Below are 10,347 nucleotides of genomic sequence, written 5' to 3' on the forward strand. Positions count from 1 at the left end.
TTATACTAAAGTGTTTCCATAAAAAAACAATTTTTCATTTTAATAGATATCAATTGCATTATACTATTTTTCTAAACGCCAGGAGAACAAAAAGGGACTGGGTTAATAACATTTAAATTTAAATATTTGAAGTCCAAATTAATATGTTATAATTTCAAAATTTTTTTTTCACTTTATAGAAAAAAATATCTCTATTGAATATAATCTTCATTGACATATCTAATCTTCATTGATTCTTTCTTTATTTCTTTCTTTCTTTCTTCTTTCTTTCTTTCTTTGAGTAGCCTTGAAATTCTCAGTATATTTATATTGTAGACTTACGGCTATAAGTTGTCATATTTCTGCCAGAATTTCCTCTCTTAGATTAGTTAATGATTTGCGAATTTAGATATCTTGCCTTATTTGACCCATTTGAATATAAAAAACTTAAAAATTGTACAAAAAATAATAAGCGGATGATTAATTTAAAAAATAAATAAGCAGACGATTATTAATTTAAAAAATAATAAGCAGACGATTATTGATTTAAAAAATAAATATGTATATGATTATTAATTTAAGTGAATGATAGTATTTATGTATAAGGTGACAATCTATAAACGTTAATAATTTCCTTTTAAATGCTAAAAATTAAGCTTAATATTATATATTTATATTAATTAAGATTTAAAATTTTATCAATATTATTTATCAAAGAATTTAGAAGACTACATTATGAATGTAAACAATATACAATATCGAAAGCATTAAAAAAAAACACATAATGAATAATCGTAATATATCGATATAAAACGTAATATAATATATAAATCACTAGTATATAAAAATAATTTTTCTATTATAATAAAATTTTGTATTCTGATTTGGCATTTTTATTCCATGGAATCATTTTTATTTATTAATTCATTTATAGGGCATAGGTCGCGGGAGTAGTGGGTGTTGTGTATATGGTTATTTTGAAAATTAAAATATAAGCTAAATCAAGAGTGTGCTGGCTGATATCAATGTAGCGGGGTGAACATTGTAATATTTATTATGATTTTATTTTTTTAAATTATTTATTTAGCTGATAAAAATTTCTTAAAAGTTACTTAAAGGCTATGACTTAAAAAAAAACCTCATAATTTCTAAACTTTCACAACTTTATAAAATTATGAAACATCTCTAAAATCTTCCTTTTTTTCAAAAAATGTTTGGAAATTTTGAAATTTATAATTCCTTACCATATTATTTTGATATTTTCCAATTATTTAAATGAGACCTTCAGCTCAAAATTTCTAATTGCGCGAGAAATTTGATAAAAAAATTTATTTTTCAGGAGAAAATATAAAAATTGCGGGTTGGCATTATGTCTTAATGCAAATAGCATGACTAAATTTTTGGATTTCGGCTAATATTTACGGCCTTTATATTGCTATTAATTCCTAAGTCATTTGTGCTAACCTCAAAAAAGAAAAGGAGTTATAAACGAGAAGCGAGTAGACCTATGCGACGCCGCCTCTCCACGTCAACAAAACTCCATGCGTATAGCTGCCGATCAAGTTGTGCCACGCAAGCTCGCCACCGAAAATTTAGGGCGGCGGAGCATGTAATATATTAATATGTTATTTAAGTATATGGGCACCCTTTTATAATGTAGATATTCCAAAGGTCACCTTCCACAGGATACAAACAAAAATAATTTAATCTTAAAAGGATCCTAAATGGGCCAGCATACCAAATACAGTAGAGCCTAATTATTTTACAATTCCCTATCACCCTAATACCATGGTCTTCCAGTAGATGGGATTACACATGAACCTATATTTGGTGCGATCTAACGAAAATGCCTCAGCAATCAATTCGGCAGAAATTTTGATAATAAAGAAAAATTCAGAAATCGCTAACGTAATTTTTATCCCACTTTTCACCAATACTCCTGGTGTTTTTGGTTAAGGAATTCCATAAATTTAGCACAATATGAGGGAGAAAATTAAGCCAAATAAGTGGCGATCGTAATGAAGCCTTCTGTTTTAAACAAGTCATTACGATGGCTATTCATCAAAGTAATTGCATTGATATTCCCGGTTCCATATAACAATAAAAGTAAACCGATCTCCTATTTGTTTTTTTGTTTAAATTTAATTAAATTTTTATCCAGTTGTTTGTTTTAAATTTTTGTATAGAGTATATTCGATATTCTCTTTCCTTCCTTTCTCTTTTAATTTACCCCTTCCATCTATTTTCTTTTCCCTTCTACTTTCTCTTTTACTTTCTTTTTCTTACTTCCTTTCTCTTTTCCTTTCTCTTTTAATTTCACTTATTTTTCCTCTCTTCTTTTTCCTTTCATTACCCTCTTACTTTCTTTCCCTCCCTTTTTCCTTTTTAATTTCCTTTCCATATTCCTTTTTCTTTCTCTTTTCTTTCGTTCCCCTTCTAATTCCTTTTATTAATTTTCCCTTTCTTTTCTTTTCCTTTCCCTTCTCCTTTCTCTTTTCCTAGCATGCCCTTTTAATTTCTTTTATAACCTTACTCTTTCTTTTCCTTTCCCTTTCATTACCCCCTTTTTCCCCCTTTTATTTCTCATTCCTTTATCTTAATTTCTTTTTCAAATTCTTTTTTCTTTCTCCTTTCCTTCCTTTACCTTTTAATTTCTTCTATTACCTTCCTCTTTCAACTCTTTTCCTTTCCCTTTCATTACCTCTTTTCTTTTCATTTTTTTCCCTTTCCCATTTTCTTTCGATTCCTTATTTCCATTTTAATTTCTTTTGCATATTCTTTCTCCTTTCCTTCCTTTCCCTTTTAATTCTTATTACCTTCCTCTTTCTTCTCTTTTCCATTTCATGACCACTTTTCTTTTTTTTCATTTTTTTTCCTTTCCCCTTTTCTTTCGCATTCCTCTTTTCCTTTTTAATTTCTTTTCCATATTCTTTTTTCTTTCTCTTTTCCTTCCTTTGATTTTAAATTTTATTACCTTCCCCTTTTTTCTCTTTTTCTTCATATTTCCTTTTTATTTCCCTTTATCTTCTTTTCCTCTCCCCTTTTCTTTACTTCTCGTTTTTTCTCTCTAGCCCTTAAAAATTGTGAATCTTGCTTATATATTCTAAAAATTATAAAGGCAATATTGAAAATAATATTAATAGATACTTGGAAGTAAACACTCATATTCACAATGAGTACTTATTTTCCTCATTTTTAGCGACTTACTAAAAAATCTCTAATTTAAATACAAGAATCTACTTCTTTAGCATCTATTAATATTAATTTTAAAGCAAGATTCCCATTTTTATATTTTTTAGCCATTTTATTTTATCGATTTAGAACGGAACTTTCTGCCCTTCTTTTCACTCGGCTTTTATTTTTTTTCCCTTATACCTTTTCTTTCCCTTTCACCTTTTCTCTCTCTTTTACCTATTCTTTCCATATCTACTTTTCCCTTTTCTTTCCTTATCTTCCTCTTTTCCTTTTCATCTACCTTTTCATTCCTTTCTCATCTCTCCCTTTTTTTCCTTTTCTTTTACATTTTCTTTCCCTTCTCCTTCCCAATTCCTTTTTCTTTTACCTTTCTCTTCCGTTCCCCCATTATTTTTGTTGGTTATGTGCAGCAAAAATTTAATACGAATAACCCAAAGTAATTAAGTAATAATTTTTTATTAATGATCCTCTTTATTAAAATAAATGTAAGATTAAAAAAAAAGAATTAATTTACATTACGATTCGTTCCCCTTTTATAGGGAAGCTCCTAATTGCAAAAAACAATAATAGAAAAAGTGTTATAAATACATTTCTTTAAAATTATAAATCCCAAAATCATGCCGAAAAATCTTAATTATAAAAATAAAAATAACTCACAAATCGCAATACATAATGATTATACAATTAAATTTTATAAATCTAAAAATATAAAATATAATTTAATAATTCCTACAAACGATGATTTTACATATATTTATATTCAATTACGACACCTTCCACCTATAACCAATCCTTGAGACCAAAATATCTCTTGATATACATGCTTCTCCACAAAGATGGTAATGAGAGTGAAGCGGTTCCTGAATCAGGAGCCTCTACCTTTCTTTGTCTCCGCACTTCTGTATTCGGGGCTTGCCTTTTCAGTCTTCGATACTGCTCCCTGGGACACCATCGTCAAATGTGTCAACTCCACATTCATATCATACGTTTATATCCCTGGCCTCTCATCATGCTTCTTCATTACGACATCGCTTCCCTACTTTGACAACCTTCATATAGCTCTTGTTCTGATTCATCGGACCTTTTGTAACTATAGTAATTTTAATACTTAAAATTTTATAAAAATATTAAATAATTATAAAATGAACCCACTAGGTTTATAGACTGGCTGGCCCAAATATTAGAATCATATCATTTTCCCAACTTATAGTCTATCAAATTTAGAATCCCTAGAGTAATTTATAGAGAGGATTACACTCTTTTCTCTCTCCTAGCTTTCTCGCTCTCTGATGAGAAACCATATCAAATAGTATTCCATTATTTGTTTTACAAACAATGAAAAATGTTTATTCCTCTGAATTCCAAATTATAAAATTTGTTACCAACGACAACGTTGACTACTACAATGACACCCATTACAACAATCACCTCCACTTCTACAAGGACCTCCTTGTTGCTGACACACAACATCTGGATTATTATCATCCCAAATAATTTCCCTTTCAATTTTTTAAAGTTTTAATTTATAAACATGAACATATAATATTATATGGCCTATTTACTTGAAGATTTATTATTTGACAACGAGACCGAATTTTAAACCTTAGATATATATGTACCTAAAAATATATTATTAACTTCTTCCTCACTTTTACATATTTTTTGCTATTTATTTTTTTGAAAATTTGTATACATAAATAATTATGAATATACAAAATAATGCATTAATGTAATATGACCATTTATATTTTAAAATTTTAACATAAATAAATAAACAAAGAATTATGGCCTTTTTTTTCATAAGCCATTAAAACAAAATTTTGTTCTATTTTCACTTTCATTGATTTTCTTAGCTATAAAACCCTCAATTTTCATTTTGCAGGAATTTTTCTAGATATTTGTGAAGGCCATAATTTTATCAAATGGCTAGGATTAATATAGAAAACTATAAGGGGTCTAACCACTTCTGGCCTTTCCCCCTTGTCTAATTGTCTGGATCTTAGCTTAAAACTGATTTACATATTATAAGCAATAATATAATATGACGCAAATGCCTAGATTTATGGACAGTTATATCTTTAATTCTGTAGTGGAATAAAATATAAAAAGATTCAACCTATTTTGTTTAACATAGTTCCTCGGGTGGTAATAATCTAGGCTCCCATCTGATTCGAGGTTATCAATGGAATTTATATGGGATATAAAATTCATTAGAATAAGTATGAAAATTGTGAAGTTAAGGTTATAAGAACACTTCATCGTATATTTTTCTTAAACTTTAATACAAAGTTAATTATTAAAATCAATTCTAGAAGGTGTATTATATATGTGTCATCCTAATTTTTTAAAAAAATACAAAGTTTCTACGAAATTTATAGAAAAATTATGATAAGAATAACGGCATTGAACTAAAAAAATGTTTAAAATAACGTAGAAATTTTTATTTTCGAAAAATTATAAAATTGACCCTGAATTCATAGTTAGCGCGAATTAGCGGCGAAATATACAAAATATGATAAATTTAAATATTCTTCCCAGCAACTCGCAAACTGTAAATTCTAGAGTAAATATTTATTAAACGTGTCTAATATATTATTTTCCTTATAATCAATTTGATTAAATCTTCTAAAAAATCATTGGAGGGTATTTTCCATTTAATTTTTTGTCACTTTTGTGTTGGAAATTTTACTTATAAAATAAGTTTATTTATTTTTTTTAATATTCACTAGTATATAGAATGATTAGGAATGAAAATTTTATCCTTTTGATGATATATCCAAATTTTATTTTTTATACCCCCTTCCTTCAGACCTAAGTCCAACCGGCCGTCACTAGCCTTTACAATCTCAGGGGCTCGAAAAACTTTTTAAAATTATTTTCAAAATTACTTCTTTTTCTTGGGGGGTATTAATTTTTTTAGAATAATTTTAGGTCAAACCCATTAAAACAAAAAATGGATACTATTAAAGTCATTATTATTTTATTAGCATTTATTTAAATGTTAATATTTTGCATTAAAACTTTTTCTATCTCCCAAAGACCTAGACCGGTCCACTTATGGTTATTAATTATCATTAAAATGGATATTAAACCTCCCTCCACTTCCAAACCATCTCCAACTCATTAAGACCATAAATTACTATTATTTGAGTTAAAATGTATTATAATTACCATTTATTTGATATACTCTTTTATAAATTTTTTTTAAAAATTTTCGGGCCGGGTCAGGCTTAAATTTTTAAAGTATGATATAACATTTTTGTCAAATAAATGAATACTTTTTTACAATAGACAAAAAAAAATAATTAAATTTTTTTATATTTAAATAAATTATTTAGCAATTCAAAATTCACGAAATGCTTTTATATTTTTTCAAAAATTCTTGCTGGGGGGGGACATCTCTTCTTCTCATCCCCTACTGGTTACATAACTATAAGGAGTTAGCTAACGAGTTTAAACGCAATATTAATGTTAAATTAGGAATTAAATTATTTATGAAAAATCAGATTTTCCTTATGAATATCAGTTCGTACCCTGTCTTAATAAACTGAGTTTGATATCATTTAGGAGAGGCGCTGAATTTAAAAAAGACTGAGCATAACACCAAGAATTAAAATTGATGATGTTTAGAAGGTAAAAATCTTCGTCAACACTTTGGAATATAATAATAAAATAAAGTTAGGAAATATTGATTCAAAAAATAAGTTTAATGACACATTTATAATGCAGCACTGATAACTACTTATATTCATAAACGTAACATACATCCTCATAATGCGGGAAGGTTCAAGTGAATTTTTTATAAATAAAGCTCTTCTCTTCTCTTCTCTTCTCTTCTCTTCTCTTCTCTTCTCTTCTCTTCTCTTCTCTTCTCTTCTCTTCTCTTCTCTTCTCTTCTCTTCTCTTCTCTTCTCTTCTCTTCTCTTCTCTTCTCTTCTCTTCTCTTCTCTTCTCTTCTCTTCTTCTTCTCTTCTCTTCTCTTCTCTTCTCTTCTCTTCTCTTCTCTTCTCTTCTCTTCTTCTTCTTCTTTCTTTTTCTTTTATTTTCTTCTCCTTTCCTTTCCTCTCTTCTCTTTTATCATTAAAACATTTTATAATCATTATAAATCCTTAAAAAAAAACTAAAAGCTCAACAAATTTACTGATATCATTAAAAAATCTATCAATTGTTAAAATATATTTTGATATTATGATGAATTTACATTTGACCTTTTATTTTCTTTTTTTGCAGGTAAAATATATTATAATTTATAAATTTATTTTTATTATAGTAAACATATTTGTTAATTATAAAAAAATTTAAAGAAAGTTGAGAGACTAAATAAAAATAAAATCATGTAATATAATAAAATAAAATAATATCATGTAATAAAATAAAATAATTTCTGAATTTTTACTTGCGTTTTAATTTATACCTTATACGATGTGAATAATATTTTAATGAATATCATATGAAGTATTTTAACCATCCCAAATTAAGATAGAATTTTTTTATTAAGAACTAAAAACCTTGTTAGTTTGGACAAAATAAAACAAAATTAATATGTAAAACTAAGGTAACGGATACCTTTGGCCCTATGTACAGGAGAAATGTAAGTTAATTCCCTTAAATTTCCCCTAAAATTGTCATATCATGTTAATGTAAAAGCCCAAAATATATTTATTTACAAGTTGTATCAAAATTTGGAGGCCAATTTTTGTGGTTAATTTATTCTATTGTTGTTAATTAGCGCGATTTTTAGCCGGAATGCTCACACCTTGAGATTTCAGTAATAGATGTTCAAATCTGTCCCCTCTAAGCTAAATCCTCAGGCTTGCTTAATATTTTTATGAATAAAATATTGAGTTACTAAAAGTCGCCTAATATCGAACTGTTTAGCTACACTATTTGATTCCTATCAGATAATGGCAATAATTGTATTAATTTTGAATTAATCATTTTTTTTAAATTGAAGTTTAACAAAATTTCTGCAATATCTCATATTAAATTTTATCTTGGAGAGCTTGGAAAGAGAGGGCATCCTAAACTCTATATAATTTTTTATTACTCAGCCTTCGATTTGATTTAAAAGATATTTTTTAAAAATATTTATACTTACATTTATTATTTTTATTTTGATTCTTTGGAGACCGGGGATGTTAAGTTATAATAAATGAGTAATAAAATCAAAAATAATTTTAAATAATAACTCCCCCCCCCCCACCTCTCCCCCTCACTTACTTTTATATTTATTAAAAGTCAACCTAAAAAATATTTTATAATTTATTTTTGAAATGTAAAAATAAAAAGTAAATAAAATGTTTTTAATTTCAAAGGGAAAATATTTTTTTTAATAGAAAAATAACAAATTTATATAAACAACTTAAATAATAAATAAAATAAAAATAATTCATAGTAGTGTTGTACTATAAATATTGCATATTCAATCAAAATCCTATTTAAAAATTTTTTTTTTTAAAAAATATTAACTTTTTTACCTTATTGAAATCTATTTAATAATTATTAAAATATTTTTAAAAAAATCTTTTTACTTAAATTTTTATTCTAAATGAATAAATTCATCATTTTCTTACAATTAGTGGCCTGTACCTTCAGCATCCTTGATGGTGGTATGATAATATATTTATAAATATATAATATGTTTAAGTAAATTCAAAGTTGATATAAAGGTGCATTAAGAATCAATTAGATATGATAGCTTAATATATAAAACTGTTTATTTATTATTATATTTGTAATAGCTAGAATTATCAGAATTAGCAATCATTAAATTTTTTTTATATAAATTAAATCGTTGATACTATAATTTTTTTTCTCCTTCAATAGTACTAATATAAATTAATTTTTAGTTATTTTTATAGTTGATATTTTTTTGATAAGTTCTCTTTTAAACATTTAACACTCATCGTTGATGTTTATTACCTGTTAGAAAATTATTATGCGAAACTAACATGATAAAGAATTCAAATTATTTGGAAATTTCTTAACACATAATATTAAAAATTATAACTAAATAATCAAACAATATTTATTCCTATAATTAAAAATTTATTTAATAAATACGATTTTTAAAAAAAATAATAAAAATTCTACTTTTCAAATATCTATTAAAATAAAATATATTGAGTTTTTATATTGGTACGATAGTTAACTGTAATTTACTCCTTTGTCATAGAGAGCATTAAAATAATTTCTAAATTATATATTTATTATGTGATGATATACACGTGGATATCCATATTATATATTATTTATATAATTTTTTTCTATGAATAAAAAAATACACATAATGTTTTTAATTTTTTTTTGAAATATAATATATTGTATATGGTAAATCTAGTGCTTCTCCTTCTTTAAAAATTTAATCCCCCCCCCCCCCAAAAAAAAAATAAAATAAAATAAAAATAAACAAAATAGTAGTTTAATTATAATTGCTCTAATTGGGTACTAATTTTTTAAAATTGTTTGTTCTCTCATTAAAAAACTTATTATAACCAACACTTTGATTAATTTTAACTTAAAAAATAAAAGAATAGAAAAACTTATAAAATTTATAAATGTGATAAAATACAATCAAACAGCATTTAAAATTTTTTTACATCGTCTCTTTTAAATTAATAATCAACGGTTTTCCTGAGGTCAGTAATTGGTCAGGTTGTGTAAATCCCAGACCCTGGGTCTGGGTCCAAAAGACCAAACCAGCTCTGAGCATGAACCCTTAGCACAGACCATGTGATTTCCCTATTTCTATTATCCTCTATTTTTAATAAGCAATTAAATTGTAAAAGGTCATTTTTGGGAATTAAAAAATGAACAATTACATTAATATATTACACATTTTGTTTCTAAAATATAATATAATGTTTCATGATATAAAATATGCAAAACTAAGATCGTAAAAAAAATATAAATTTTTTAGTAATATCAATATTTTAGACTAATAACACTCAATATTAAAAATTACAATATAATCAAACAATTTATTACTATTAGAATCAAATTTATTGAGTTTTTATAAGGGTTTGATGGTTAACTGTAATTTACATTGTGCAATAGAGGGTATTTAATCAATCATTAAATTATGTGTTATGTCTTAAGTTATACACTTGGATATCCATATTATATTGTGATTATATTATTTTTATTTATTTTTTCTAATTAGCCTTCATTTTA

Source organism: Gordionus sp. m RMFG-2023, chromosome 5 (assembly GCF_954871325.1).
Source record: "Gordionus sp. m RMFG-2023 chromosome 5, tfGorSpeb1-WG-v2, whole genome shotgun sequence".
NCBI lineage: Eukaryota > Metazoa > Nematomorpha > Gordioida > Chordodea > Parachordodidae > Gordionus > Gordionus sp. m RMFG-2023.